We start from the raw sequence: 13,853 nt of genomic DNA, 5'->3' as shown, positions 1-13,853 counted from the left end.
AGTCAATCTTACATTCCCTGCTCAACTGCCGAAACTACAACTCTAGACTGCTTTCATCCTTAACTGTTGACGCTTCCCCATTTGCTGTTCAGAACCCTTAGTTAGGGACAGGGCAGTCCGTATTTGTCACCCTTCAATGGTTCCTCTGTACTTCCATACATCTTACGTGCCTATTTTCGTCTTTTGTACAGACCAAATCCCCGACCCGTCCCATGGAGATCCCGGGGTAACAAGATGCTGCATCGCAATGATTGCTTTGCCATCGTTTGATCTGAAGTTCGCCTTGCTTGCCTTGAACGAAAGCACTTCGTTTAAAAGTCTCATCGATGATCTTTGCCCATTCGTTGTCTTCTACTCATCTTTCCTAAATCATTGGTTGGAAGATTGCCATGTTTTGACGTCGTAAAACTGGTACATAATCTGGGAAAACTAGCAATTCCACTATTCTCCACATGATTAACCTTGCCCAAGACGCCAGAAAGTCCTCTAAGTTACACTGATGTCACAATACGTACATGAGAGGACACAAACTATCTAGAACCAAGTTACGTGTACAGAGAGGCTAAGAGGCATGATAGAGTGACCACAGCGTACACATGCCGAACAGAAACCTCCATGAACACACAAAAGCCGACACAAAATAACTTTTCAGCGCGGACCTTGGAAAAAGTTTATCTAGACCGTGGTTTGAGGACAGACATTAGCAGTCGTGTCTTGCATCTATCTTTGCCCCGGCGCGTCAAATTCGACAGCAAAGAACCACAGGTCTTCCTTCGGGAAGTCATTTCGAAATCATATGCAGACGTTAAAACGTTGATATACAAGAGATCACCAATGCTTTAGATAAAATCGCACTTAACGGCATGATGTACAAAGGTATAAAACTGTAAATTGGTTTGCCGGAGGCTAAATACACTTGTATCAGCCGTACAGCAAAGTTCATAACGCTAAATGCTCTCCGGGTCGTTTGGATGGAATGAAGTTCAGGGCATCAAACGTTCCCTTCTCACTTAACATTGATATGTAGTAGTCTCACTCTGAAGGAAAATAGATTACCTTGTAGCTAACCAGAGAACTGAAATAAAGCCAGAAGAACTGACTAGATTTACCACCTAGCTCATGGGAACAACCATATCGTATGCCATAGTGATTAGATAAGTTAACCAGAGAACTGAAATAAAGCCAGAGGAACTGACTAGATTTACCACCTAGCTCATGGGAACAACCATACCGGATGACATAGTGATTAGATTAGTTAACCAGAGAACTGAAATAAAGCCAGAAGACCTGACTAGATTTACCACCTAGCTCATGGGAACAACCATACCGGATGCCATAGTGATTAGGTTCAGGCACCGCCGGTGTTCGAGAGGACATGTTTAAATCAACATGGCATCGAGGGAGGATAACGAACGACTCATTGGATCAGGAAGGCGTTTAGTGTGGCCAGTATGGTAGGATAAGACAGTAACTGGCAATGTTATATGTGCATTCATTGTCAAGATAGGGAGGATCTAGGAAGCGTACCTCACTCATGAAATGCAAACTCAGACGTTCTCTACATTTGCTTTTGGCAGAGAAAACCCCAAAAAATCCAATGTGAGGCATCAATGCCATCTTCCATAACGCGTGACGATACATTTACAATGTGTAAAGATTATGGAGAATGCTTGAGGATGCTGGGGGTGAGTTCCATGCTCTCATGAAACATGGAGACGGCACTGACACAGACTACACAACCTTAGACAATGCCTGGATAACTTCAGCATGGTTTGAGTAACCCTACATGACATCTCTACATATTTAGTAGCATGTTCAGAGATTTGGAGCTTATTCCGTCTCCTCTGAGGATGTACACCTGGACTCTGCATCATCCCCTCCTGTCCTTGGGCATCCCTGAGAGAAAGCAGGTGTTAGAGTCCATGCATGCTGGCGGGAAATCATTTTTCAGGGTTACCAAGGCTAATGTCTCTCGTCATCGACCAAAAATAGATAACGTGTTTTCCACAAGGCTGAAATTTTAGTTTGAATGATTCCTATAAAAGGTGAAATCTTTGCTCACAAGGGAAGACAATGTTGGATTGCCGGATTACATCACCGAGTTACCTGAATCTGTTACTTTGAAAAGCAGTATGTTTTAGAGATACCGCAAGTTATGCACAGTTTAGATATACAGGAATGCATTATACTGGGGACGTTGGGTTGGAGATCTATTTTTTTCAATTGCAAGGACGACGTGGCACTGCACTAGAGTTTATAACTTCTATCAACAGTGCCAAGTACAGAGAACGACAACCCATTTTTACACCTGAGTGGAGTGAGGAAAGGCGGGTAAAGTGCCTTTCCTAAGGGCACAATATCGGTGGCGTCTGGGGATTCGAACCCGAGATCTATTTGGATATATCTTTTCAGGGTGACGGAATTATGTACCCTGGTGGAATTATGTCAGTAGATGTTACTGGTGTTTGTGATTTGGGTGTTCTATCTTACCAGCAACTTGTCCGTGACTTTTGTATCTGCCTCGCTGAGAATCCATGCTGTGTTATGGATGATTCATTTGCGGTAGGTTTGAACCATGGTACATGGACTCTCCTGGGATAGCTTCTGTATTCAGAAAAGCCTCGGATAATCCCGTGTTTAATTCGCCAGGGGCTTGTGTGTCGATGGGAGTAAAAATGAGGCGGCTAGGTCGGTCACTTAGCGAGGACAGCACCATGGATCATCCCGCTGATCGATTGGGGAGACCTTCTTACATGACGAGTGTGTCTGACTCCTGTCCAATATCATTACCTCAGAATCTGAGGGGAATCATTCTTCCATTTGGAAGGAATGTGCTGTAGCTAGAGTTTAAGATCGTTTTGACGGTATCGATGTACGTAGTTCTAGTCACTGACAGACACCATAGATTGCTTGGAATAGTCTAAATTGGCCAAACAGAATAGCATGCAAGAGGAGATAGCCAGCCATAGAGCACAGTTTGAAATCCTCTGGTCAAGTATTCACCCTATTTTTGCCGGTCTACTATCCATAACCCCTTAGAAAGGCCTTGTGGAGGCTACCTAGCTCGTCCAGCTTTAATTCAATTGTATGTTGTTCTTTATTATAATGTTCTACAGTACACGGTATGTAGGATTGTGATCATATTCATTGACTACACTGTACATTACACATGCTGCTGTAATCAATCCGTGGTAGATTGATTATCGAAACTTGACATGGTGATAGAGAGTTCTTCCAGCTTTGATTCTATGGCGTTCTTTGTCATAATGTTCTACAGTACATGGAGTCAGAATGGTGATCATATTTATTGACTACACTGCACATGCTGCCGTAATCCATCCGTGGTAAACTGATCACCAAAACTTGACATGGTGATACCTGATCATGTCGGGTCGGTGTAAATTTGCTTCTTTATCCATTCTTGTACCGTATCCGACAGTAAGTCTGTCTCTGCCTCACTGATGGATGCCCTGTGCAGTATTAGCACGGTCAACTTGCAATTGCACTTTCCAGTGCTGCTAATGTGGGCAGTCAACCTAAAACGTATTTCGTGTATAGGCCCTTTGGTGCAGAGCAGCGGAATACAGAACACCCCGCGAGTAAAATGGATGTTATACTAGAAAGGCAACATTTGCGAGCAAATACAGCATGTTTAGCCATACTCCTCGCCATGCAAAAAAATGGACTCTCCCAAAATAACAATGGACCATTCTAAAATACTTGCACTAAAAAAATGAATCACCCCAGTCCAAAATTGAGTCTTCCAGTAGCACCTCAACACAATATGGACCAGTCCACAACCATATCCACTAATTGATTAACAAATACACTTCTGCTAAAAAAATGGACTTTTTCATAATCATTCCAGCTCAAAATTGAAAGAAATAATTAAAGAATCCTCCCCTTGCAAGAATGGGATATTCCGTGCCATTTCCATGTAGAAACCAGTCGAAAAATATCCGCTGAAAATTACACTCTTGCGCATAATCAACCCAGTTCAAAATTGAATTAAAAAAGATCAACCCCAGGGAAGAATGAAGTTTTCCATAGTATACATATGAAGATTTGACAGGAGACGAAGGAAATGACCAAAAACAACATATTTGAGTCAATTCAAAGTCACCGAGAGGGTTTTAATATAATATTTGTAATACGTTTGAACTATTTTGATTAAAAGAATGTCTAAGTCACAATAGTTCTAAAGTGTTCAAACAATTAGAATTGAAACTTATAACATGTTTGAACTTATTTCACATACGTTGGAAACATTTCGAACGTAACTACACAAAAATCTCTTTATTTAGAACAGTTTCAAACCATCTATCCAAATGTTTCAATGTTCGAACAATTTGTAACAAAAGATTTTCACAATTCCCTCATAAACGAAGGTGCTAAGTCCTCCTGTGTGTTTCTGCCTATTTTCGGTGGCCGCGCTAGACCACCAGCGGATTTGTTTTGACGGAGCGTCACCCGCGCGCGACGATGTACACTGTTCGGCACCGCTAATATCCGGCATTTTCCCGCTCCAAAACACTCCACAAGACCCACGTTTTTAGTGTTTTGCCTCTTGTGCAACACGATTCGATTTGCATTACTAACGGGACGAAAATGTTATGATAGAAAAAATTCACCCCGTCCCGGCGTCCGTCCCAAAAACATGAACGACATGAAAATATATTTTCTTACAGATTCAATCACGAAAATCAACAGCATGGGATTCCAAATTTTCGCAACGGCCGACCATTTATCATGGTTGAACTTCCTTCCAAGGCGTGCGATAGATAAACATTCCCGGCACATAATATAGTCACTAGTACGCGCCAGTCTGAGGAGAAACGATCTCCCGTGTTGTGTTGAAGAATTTGGAGTTTGAAAATATCTGGAATAACTAATGCTAGAATAAACATTCACAAAATCATTGATTTAACTTGTTTTCTGTTATAAAATTTCCTAAACTGCAATTTAACCACTGAGTTTAAGGGAACATGGTGTTTTCCCGATAATCACGTTAAATGTTTATGTCCGGTCTTTCCTCCTCGTAAGCAAACTTCCAGCTTCGCCAGGTGCAAGGCACTCGGGGTCAACGACCTGTAGGTCACATGTAGTATTGAAAGTGACAGAAGTGGCAAATATTGTCAAGAAAGCCCAAAATAAATCGTTTTGAATATATGTATGCCAAAAATGGGAATGTAGTCCTTTAGATATTTGTTCAAGCCACATATACAGCAAATTTCAGGTCATTCGGTTGAAATACCAGGGCGCAGGAGGCCAAGATATGCTAAAAATAGCCTAAAAACCTCAATAAAATCACTTTCAAGGTCAATATCAAAAAAAGAAAAAGAACGTACTTTCGTTTTTGCCTACATTACCTCTGTACCAAATTTCAGGTCATTTGGTCAAAAAATGACAGAGATGAATCGATTTGAAGATTTGACAGGAGAAGAAACATGAGAGAAAACAATATGTTTAGCCATACTTATGGCTAAACATAATGAGACGAAAGGGGCATTCTTATTGTTGAAGAATCACTCCTCTTTGGGAACAATAAGCTTTGTATAATTCATCATTACTGTTCGTGTTGTATGACCTCAAAAAGTCCGCAGGACCCAAAGGAAGGGCAACGGTATGGTGGTTACCTACTTGGCGAAGCAGCACTACTCGTACGTCTGGGGAGTTCTTGAGTTGGGCCTTTTGCCAGTTGCTTTGATCAAAATCACAGGCCTATACTGAAAATCCGCCTTCTGTCGAAAGATCGTGTACCCCGCAATAAGTCTGAAAACCCTTACAGATCGTCTGCTCCTCTTCATAACTCTTTACTCTTTACACAATTGCTCTTTTGATATTGAAGTTGTCACAATGTGTTGGTGATAGATCTGGCAATGATGAGATGTCCATCCCTTTTCATAAATCCAAATCTTCTGTGGAGAAAAAAGTAGTTTCCTTGATCTATCCCATCTTATTTCGGTGAAGTTTTAGTCTGCATCCCATGAAGCATTCTGCTAGCGGGGTTTGTCGTGGCTAGGGCTGCGTACGTACTGGTAGTCTGCGCTGGTACTGTACCGTGAAAGTTGTTATCTATGTTTCTGTTATTATTGAAGAAGTTCAAAGGAACACATATTAATTTTTTTTTCAAATTGTTAAGGTACAAGTTCAGGTTCGGACCTGTTGGTTCAGGTTCGGATCTGTACCTAAACCTCTGTACCGCTTCCTGTACCTAAATCCCTGTACTGGTACCTGTACCTGATGTTACTTTTAGGTACGCAGTCCTAGTCGTGACGCATGCCTTATGCAGCCAGCAGGGTGTGTGCCTCCCGTGCTGCGTGCCTCCCGTGCAGCGGTTTGTCTCCTGCTTAGCTGCGCGAAATTGTCTTATCTTCAAGTGCAGATAAAGTGTTAATAAAGTGAAGCAGTTAAAGGTGTGATACTTAGCAGTTACCTAAGCACGTATTTAGCAACGGCATTAGTACTGACATATTGATACAGTCACCTATAAATGACAATATCTGTGTAACATTTTGCTATCATGTAATGGCTTTTTTTTAATACAACACATGCGCGCAATTAAAATTTGCCAGAATCTGAACTTACCTCAAACTTTCCTTGACGTTCATGTTCTTATGGCGGTTTAAGAATTCTTTATGTCTCTGACATAGTTATGGCTATATTTATAGTTATAGTTACAGTATATGATATCAGAAACGTGTACTTGCCACCCCGTGCTTGGAACATCGACAGCGAGCGCGCAGTCTGTTTAACGGTCTGGTCGTAACTTTTCCTGAAAGCTAATTGGACCGTTGCTTTTGACAAAAAAGGCAATTACTGCGAGATGTCAGACTGTACAACTTAAACGAGCTGTACAAGAGCATAAAGCTGCTAAACGTGAGAAACATCTCCCGACACAAACACCACATCACGCGCTGAGCTGCGCAGAGCCCCGGGGAGTTTCTGTGAACGATGATTTTCTTTTCCTTCAAATAACCTGCGGCGCCAGCCTGACACATGAATCTACATCTTCTTTTGTTACCAAAAGACGTTGCTGATGACTGCCTTACATATGACGTCATTTGGGACACCATTCTCGATCGATATTACATATTAAACTCATCACCATCACTCAGATCACTACCGTGGACGGTAATATGACTAACAAGGTAATAAAGAACTCTACTGTAGTCAACATACATCCATATGCACAGGGAGCTTCATATGCTGCATCCATACTACTTAAACATTATAACAGTCTCGAGATGTAATTCAATCTCATACCAATTGTGCTGTAGGAGGAGGATCGACCGTAAATTGGATCATATTTTGCTTTAACAGATGTCTTATAGACATAGAAGGCAACTATTGCATCTAAATGCAAGCTGTTATTCACTCGATGTATTATATGCACACTTGCATAACACTTCATCTGAGTCAGCAATTGTATGTAAGGTAGCAAATGATTGTTCTGCAAGGGAAGACTTACTACTCCTTTGTGCAAATGTAACGTTGATAAGAATCACCCTAAGGCTGGTGATCTCGCAAATTGTATTTTTGTCAGTGTGCGAATCTCTTTACGATCACAGGGGATTAGAAGAAATGGATCTATAGGATCTCGTAATCTTTCTTTTGGTGCTGAATAAGTCTAACAGAAACCGACATTGGCTTTGTGGTTATGTGGTTGGCATATATCGTCCGTTCATTTAGATTATTGTATTGCCTAGTGGCATATAGATCAACACGTTTCCTTGCTGTTTACGTAGCAGGGTATATTTTCGCAAGGAGGGGTTGCTAGCCCTTTTCCTTCAGCGCGCTCGAAACACCTCCTCGAACTTAGGACCCCTTTACGTCCTTTCCGAAAGACGGGTGCAGCCCCAATCGAGATGTCCCAACCCATGATTAAACCGGGGTCTCCAAGTTACCCACAAATTAGAATCAGGAGCTCAACTGTGAGGTCTCTAAAAGGTGAGCTACATGGACGTCCCTGGTAGGCATATAATAAAAAAAAATGAAAAGAAAATTGAATGAAAAGGGGATGGAAATCGATGACAGACGCTGCTTTCCAAAATCAGCGTCAAAGTTTACCACAATATTGTATCACACTGAATCAAGAAAGTACTTTATCACCTGGGTTCATACGATGTGGTCCTCACAGATAGGGTGTCTGATACTTTAGCTCCACATCAATAACCTCAACTATCAATATCCCCACAGTCACTTTCAGAGCTTTGCTCAGCCTTATACTGGGCCATTCGGAATCTCTGGGCCTGTCTTTGTAGATCGTGTCTATTTTCGCAGGGTACTGTGTTTGTTGAAATCTTTCTGTCCATCTGGTTGCCATGTAAGACTGGTAGTCAGTCACGTTGTTACATGTTCCATTGTTGCTTTCATGTCAGAAACAATTGAGAATATTCCTACGTAAATCTCTTGGATGGGCTGACAAATATCCAAGCACAAGTAGAATACAATATCCTTGAAGGCAACATGAGTGATAAGATCTGACCGTTTCACCCCCTTTTTTTTGTTGTTGTTCAAAAGCACCTCGCCGAAAATATCTGAGTGAATTCGTAGAACTATATTATCATACGTTAGAGGAAAACAACATATTTTGGGTGAAAAAAAGCAACAAAAGTGTTCAAAACATTATGATTGAAGGGAATGGATCCTCTAGGGCTTAATGGGAAGTAATTGTTGAGAAGACATACAAACAAACGGAAGTAATAGATATTCTATAATGAATATGCAGTACCAGGTAGTGATCACTCTTATTTTGTGTAATACAATCCAATTTTTAGAATGTTAGAAATAACCAGACTCAATAGTCAAAAAATAATTACTCAGGCAACTGGAAAAAATGTTGAAACAATCAGATGTTTCAGACAGCATCCGCTGCGCTGTCTTTCGTCAGTGACTTAGGACAGATCTTAAAAACCAGGTTTTATACCAAAACTCTAAATAGATATATCAATGAGGTTAAGACAATCATATCCAGTTGCTTGAGTAATCATTTTTAGCGTATCTTATTACCTGGATGTCTAACCTCCATAAACATACTCAATATTGCCTACCTTCCGTGTAGATGGCCCAATGTCAGTCCAAGGTGTTCTCAGACATGCAGCTTCTTTACCCAGCAGTAGATCGGAAATGCCACGGCGCATCGGTCTGTATAAATACATGAGAATCAGCGCTCGCTTGACTGCTACACTTGTGTTGGTTAACGAATCAAATGTCACCGGTAGGAAATCTTTATGAATGCCAGCATTGTACACCACACTGACGTAGAAGACACACCATTCTGTCTCAATTGTGCACTGCGCGTCTTGAGCGCTGATGTGTAGTCCCGTGGTTTGAATGCTACGGATATACGCTCTGCTTGGAAGTGATATATCAGAAAGCGCATGCCTTGTTAGACGGCGTCCTGAATACGTACACCATGTAGGCAGAGCAGAACACATATATAAACGATACACATATAGGATACATATGTTGATCTACTTTCTTCTTACTGTCACAATCATAGATAATCCTGACCATAAAACTATAAAATAAACATCTTGTCAGCTCTATTAAAAATGGAGGTATTGTTTTTGGTCTGTCTGTGTGAGTGTGTGTGTGTGTGTGTGTGTGTGTGTGTGTGTGTGTGTGTATGTGTGTATTTGAGTGTGTCTTTTGATTTGTGTTTCAGGATATCTGTAGTCAGAATAACTTAAAAACCTCTTGACGGATTGTGATGATATTCGGTATGAGGATAGATGTCGGGAAGACAAAAGTCAAAATAGGGTTTAGACCCCCTGGTGTGTGAATTTGGTACTTCAGCAAATATCAGTTTTTTTCCAAACCTTTTGTCCCGGACATGCCTTTTTTTCTGTACGCTGTTTTCCCATGTTTGTAGCATGAGCTATTGCGTCGCACCGTTTGTATTATAACTGCCGACGGGGCGTAGGTGGTGTAAAAACGCAGAACGTGTTTGACATACGCGCTATAATTATCTGCAAGGTGTCTGTCAGGGCGGAGATGTGCAATGGCTCGTGCACGCGTTCAAGTCAAAATGTGTCCCCGAAGAGACAAGATGATGAATTGGGTGTTCTCCGTCCCTTCAGACAATCATTCCGGCGTGCCCAACTTCACGGTCTCTGAGGAGAGAGGTTGATTGATTCAATTTGACGCAACCGCTAAGTAGTGTTTCAATACTGGCATCGGGTACAATGCATGCAGTTAGTGAACTTCGCGAAGGATTAATTCTAGGGTAACCGAAACTGTTAGATCGGCAGTCAACCACAGTAGCCTCCACCAGGCCTTCCTACGGGGGTACGGATCGTAGATTTCGGCAAAAAGTTCGATAATTGACCAGGAGAGTCAGTCCACGGCAAGGTTAACATCTCCTGTTAATAAAAACCTACAGTGGCGAAAGTCTCCTGGCAAATTTTCTCCCTATAACCGGCGTACTCAGTCCGGTAGAGACTACAACTACAGTACGGGGCTTGCTGAGGTAACCATATACATGTAACAAATTTACTCTTCATAGGACCGAGCAAGATAAGTGGTGAAGTCACGACGCTAGGACAATAAATGAGATAACCTCGAGGAAGTATTTATGACACCGCGTTTTCACTGATATCTGACGGCATAAGTGCATGCCTTTGACGTCTTCGTGCTTTATAAAAACCTTGTCCAAAAACTCTTTGACAGATAAGATAAAATCAAAGTTGTAACATTGCAATAACATCACCGAAGACAAATGTATGGAACCCTTCATGGACAAGATAGCTAACTTGGCGTGGTGATATGTACAGCCGAGAGATGGATCTCCTCAGCCTGCTTTATGGTGATGAGATAGAATCGCCAGGTCACGCTGTAAACATCACCCCAGCTCATTGCAGTCTTCACACCGACGCGGCACCTATAGGTCTAACCCAGCGGCAGCGCATCGTCTCCGTTATGGTTATAACTTTACTTTAAAGCCCTACAGACAGTACGAGTGAGGGAAGGATGAGTGCATAGAGGCCAGACGTACCATAGAATGCTTTATGGCCGCGCTTAACTCATAAGACTTGACTGTTATGTGAGTCAAAGGAATATGAGCTGGTAATTTTGTAAAGGTCAGAACTTACATAAACCCCCTGGAGATGGAACGGTTTTACGAACGGAGGACATCTTCAAATAAAATAAGGGGAGTTTTTATGGACAAGTTTTCACGAGTTATCTCTTCAGAACACTCTTTCAAGGACTACATTATTGATGTAATTATTGAAGTCAAATTGTACACCATGCAGTGCCGAGCGAGCTACCAACATCTGCGGAACGTTCACACCCCATTTCACTTGGACGGCGAACTCGCTGTGATCGCGCGGCGACGTAAAATCTGATGAGTCACTCAATGAATTTCATAGAAAAAACAAATATTTTTGAATTGCTTGTTTTTTGTTGTCTATTCAGTCATACTTTTACATTTTGTATGATATTCAAATTTTAAGTAAGTGGTTACAAAAATCCAATTTAGGTTGCAGCGAGGTCGCAGCACGATCGCGGTCTAGTGGAATAGGGTGCCCCTATGGAAGTGTCGAAATACGTACGAAATCGATTCTCTCAGGTGTACTCTCATAATATCGAGTGCGTGTGTACGGACGGGCGAAGTGTTATTGTTCCAGGAAAATCACTATGTACAGAGATTGGCAGCATGTTTGGGTTTACTAATGATCACAAAAGCATATCCTGAAGAACAGGCAATGAGACGTGTATAAGGGATTATTGGATTTCTGCAAACTTGTAAACACCATTTACCAGAGACAATGAGGCACTAAATATATCCCATAGTTCCGCATGTCTGGTGCGCTTCTGCCGGAATGCCTACTTTGATGACCCTTAAATGTCTTTCTTTAAGCCGTTCAGGTTAAAACGGGTCATTTACAGTGGCGCTATTGCAGGTCAGACGTCAATACCATCATTGTGTAAGAATAAGGGGTCGTCTTCTTCGAAACTGTTCCAGGTGCGAGGGTGAATCAAAAGTAATGCAAGTTGTATCATAGCATGTTTTATTTTGCTATGAAATGAGTTGGAATTTGGCACAAGGGTAATTCTTGAGACGCAAATATCTAATTTTTTTTGTTCAGATTTATATGAGCGAATGAGCTGATTTCAAGATGACCACCCCCTTAGAAGTCCATCAGAAGAAGGGACGTCAAATTTAACAAAATGAGATATTTCAGTCCCAAGACAATATGCGCCTTTACCTTTACGCAAAATTTTATCTAATTTCATTTTAAAAAAGAACCTGCTTTATATAATACAATTTGCATTATCTTCGGACCCACCCACGTATAAATGCCATGTGTCCTTGTTTACAACATTAGTATTCATAACGGCTTCTGTTTCCAGAGAGATAGTTGGTGGCTGACAACCGATTGAGTCTAAGAAATGCCGTGTTTTATTGTAATGAATGAATGGATGTGGAATGTGTAGGGAGAATTAAGTGATGTAAGTATGTAGTCACGCGCAATTCTCTTAAGTACATAATTTATTTCAATCCCTCTAGTTAATATAACAATAACACTGTCAACAAAACTATAGTTTAAGGGGGATTATGGTTCCGAAAAGCACGTCGTTAGCATCTAGACACATCTATCTTAAGAATAATTCATTTTGGTGTCAATTGTAGAAATGAAATGTAACGATACGTTGTTTACTAATTTGTTAAAGGAGACGATGTCGAAATGTTGACATTTAAGCCTTTCTTATTTCTCGTTAACTTTATCCAGCATAGATAAGTCTTGGATAATTAGTTCTAACATCATGGCTAGTATAGATGTCACACAGGATTAGTGGTTACAAGTTACACCTACATTCCACTAGGACGGCGACCTCGCTGGGATCATGCTGTGCTTTAACAGATCCCTTAACGAATTTCATAAATTAAGAAAAAAAAAAACTTTTTTATGTTTAATGCGTCTTGTTGTCTTTTCCGTCATATATTTTGCATGATATTCCAATTATGAGATGAAGGGTTACACAAATCCCATTTATGTCGCAGCGAGGTCGCAGCGTGATCTTCTAGTGAAAATCTGAGATTTGTTCCATTTACACACAGCGGAATACTTTAATACGTGAGCGAAGATATTACTTTCTAACATCTCAGTACTAATCTAACTGTCAGGAAGCTGTTTATTTTAATTACCAATGATAACCTGGAGCTCCTTACGCTGAGATAGTAGGAGGTATGACGTCATGAGGAGGGGTGATATCCTCTCATAATGTGAAGGTGTTCTTTGACTTTTGATGTTCCAAATCTCCTCCATCAGATATCTCTCTCAGGAGCTCTGCAATTTTCTATTTTGCCGCAAGGACATTTTGAGACGCAACCTGTATGCAAGTTGCTCGCCATCAGTTTGGGTCTTGCTGTGAACAGTGCTCAGCAAAACCTCACTAACAGCGAAGAAATGAATGAACTTCTGATTTCTTGATCATAGTGTATCCTTCTAAACATGTTATTGAATCATTTGCGAACAGGTATTAGGAACTTCATCAGCGTTGAAGATCAAATATCAACTAGGGCAGAAACTGCAATATACAAAGATGAAAGCAAACTAACTAGAAATGTAACGTTTGCAAGCTGATACATAATGTTCCCTTCACATGGTCTTGTATACTGCTTTGTTTATTTTTATTCCAACACATTCATATACTAGTATATGATGACCAGCCCCTCCAGCTCTGTCCTGACACTTGCTACGTAATGTAATCGAACACCACAGGGTGTCTGCTACTTTACCAGTGGTGACCTCCGTCTGCTCCAGGCCATTGACCTTATTCGTTTGTAACGGATGAAGAATAGGAAGAAACGGAGTCAAAATTCCCTTCCGTGAAGGTAAACC

At 41.1% G+C, this 13,853-nt stretch overlaps 1 protein-coding gene across 2 annotated transcripts in view; it reads right to left on the bottom strand.

Moving 5' to 3' along the window:
- Positions 1-13,853, bottom strand: part of LOC136427396 (uncharacterized) — a 77,469-nt gene that overhangs the window by 10,893 nt on the left and 52,723 nt on the right. For both annotated transcript variants that reach the window (XM_066416221.1, XM_066416222.1), the window contains exon 2: positions 9,054-9,147. The gene's annotated coding sequence lies outside the window, so the exon portion shown is untranslated. The remainder of the gene's footprint in view (positions 1-9,053; positions 9,148-13,853) is intronic.

The sequence above is a fragment of the Branchiostoma lanceolatum genome, chromosome 2 (assembly GCF_035083965.1).
Source record: "Branchiostoma lanceolatum isolate klBraLanc5 chromosome 2, klBraLanc5.hap2, whole genome shotgun sequence".
Taxonomy (NCBI): Eukaryota; Metazoa; Chordata; class Leptocardii; order Amphioxiformes; family Branchiostomatidae; genus Branchiostoma; species Branchiostoma lanceolatum.
Note: the sequence above shows the minus strand (reverse complement) of the source record. Positions and strands in the feature narration are given on the sequence as shown.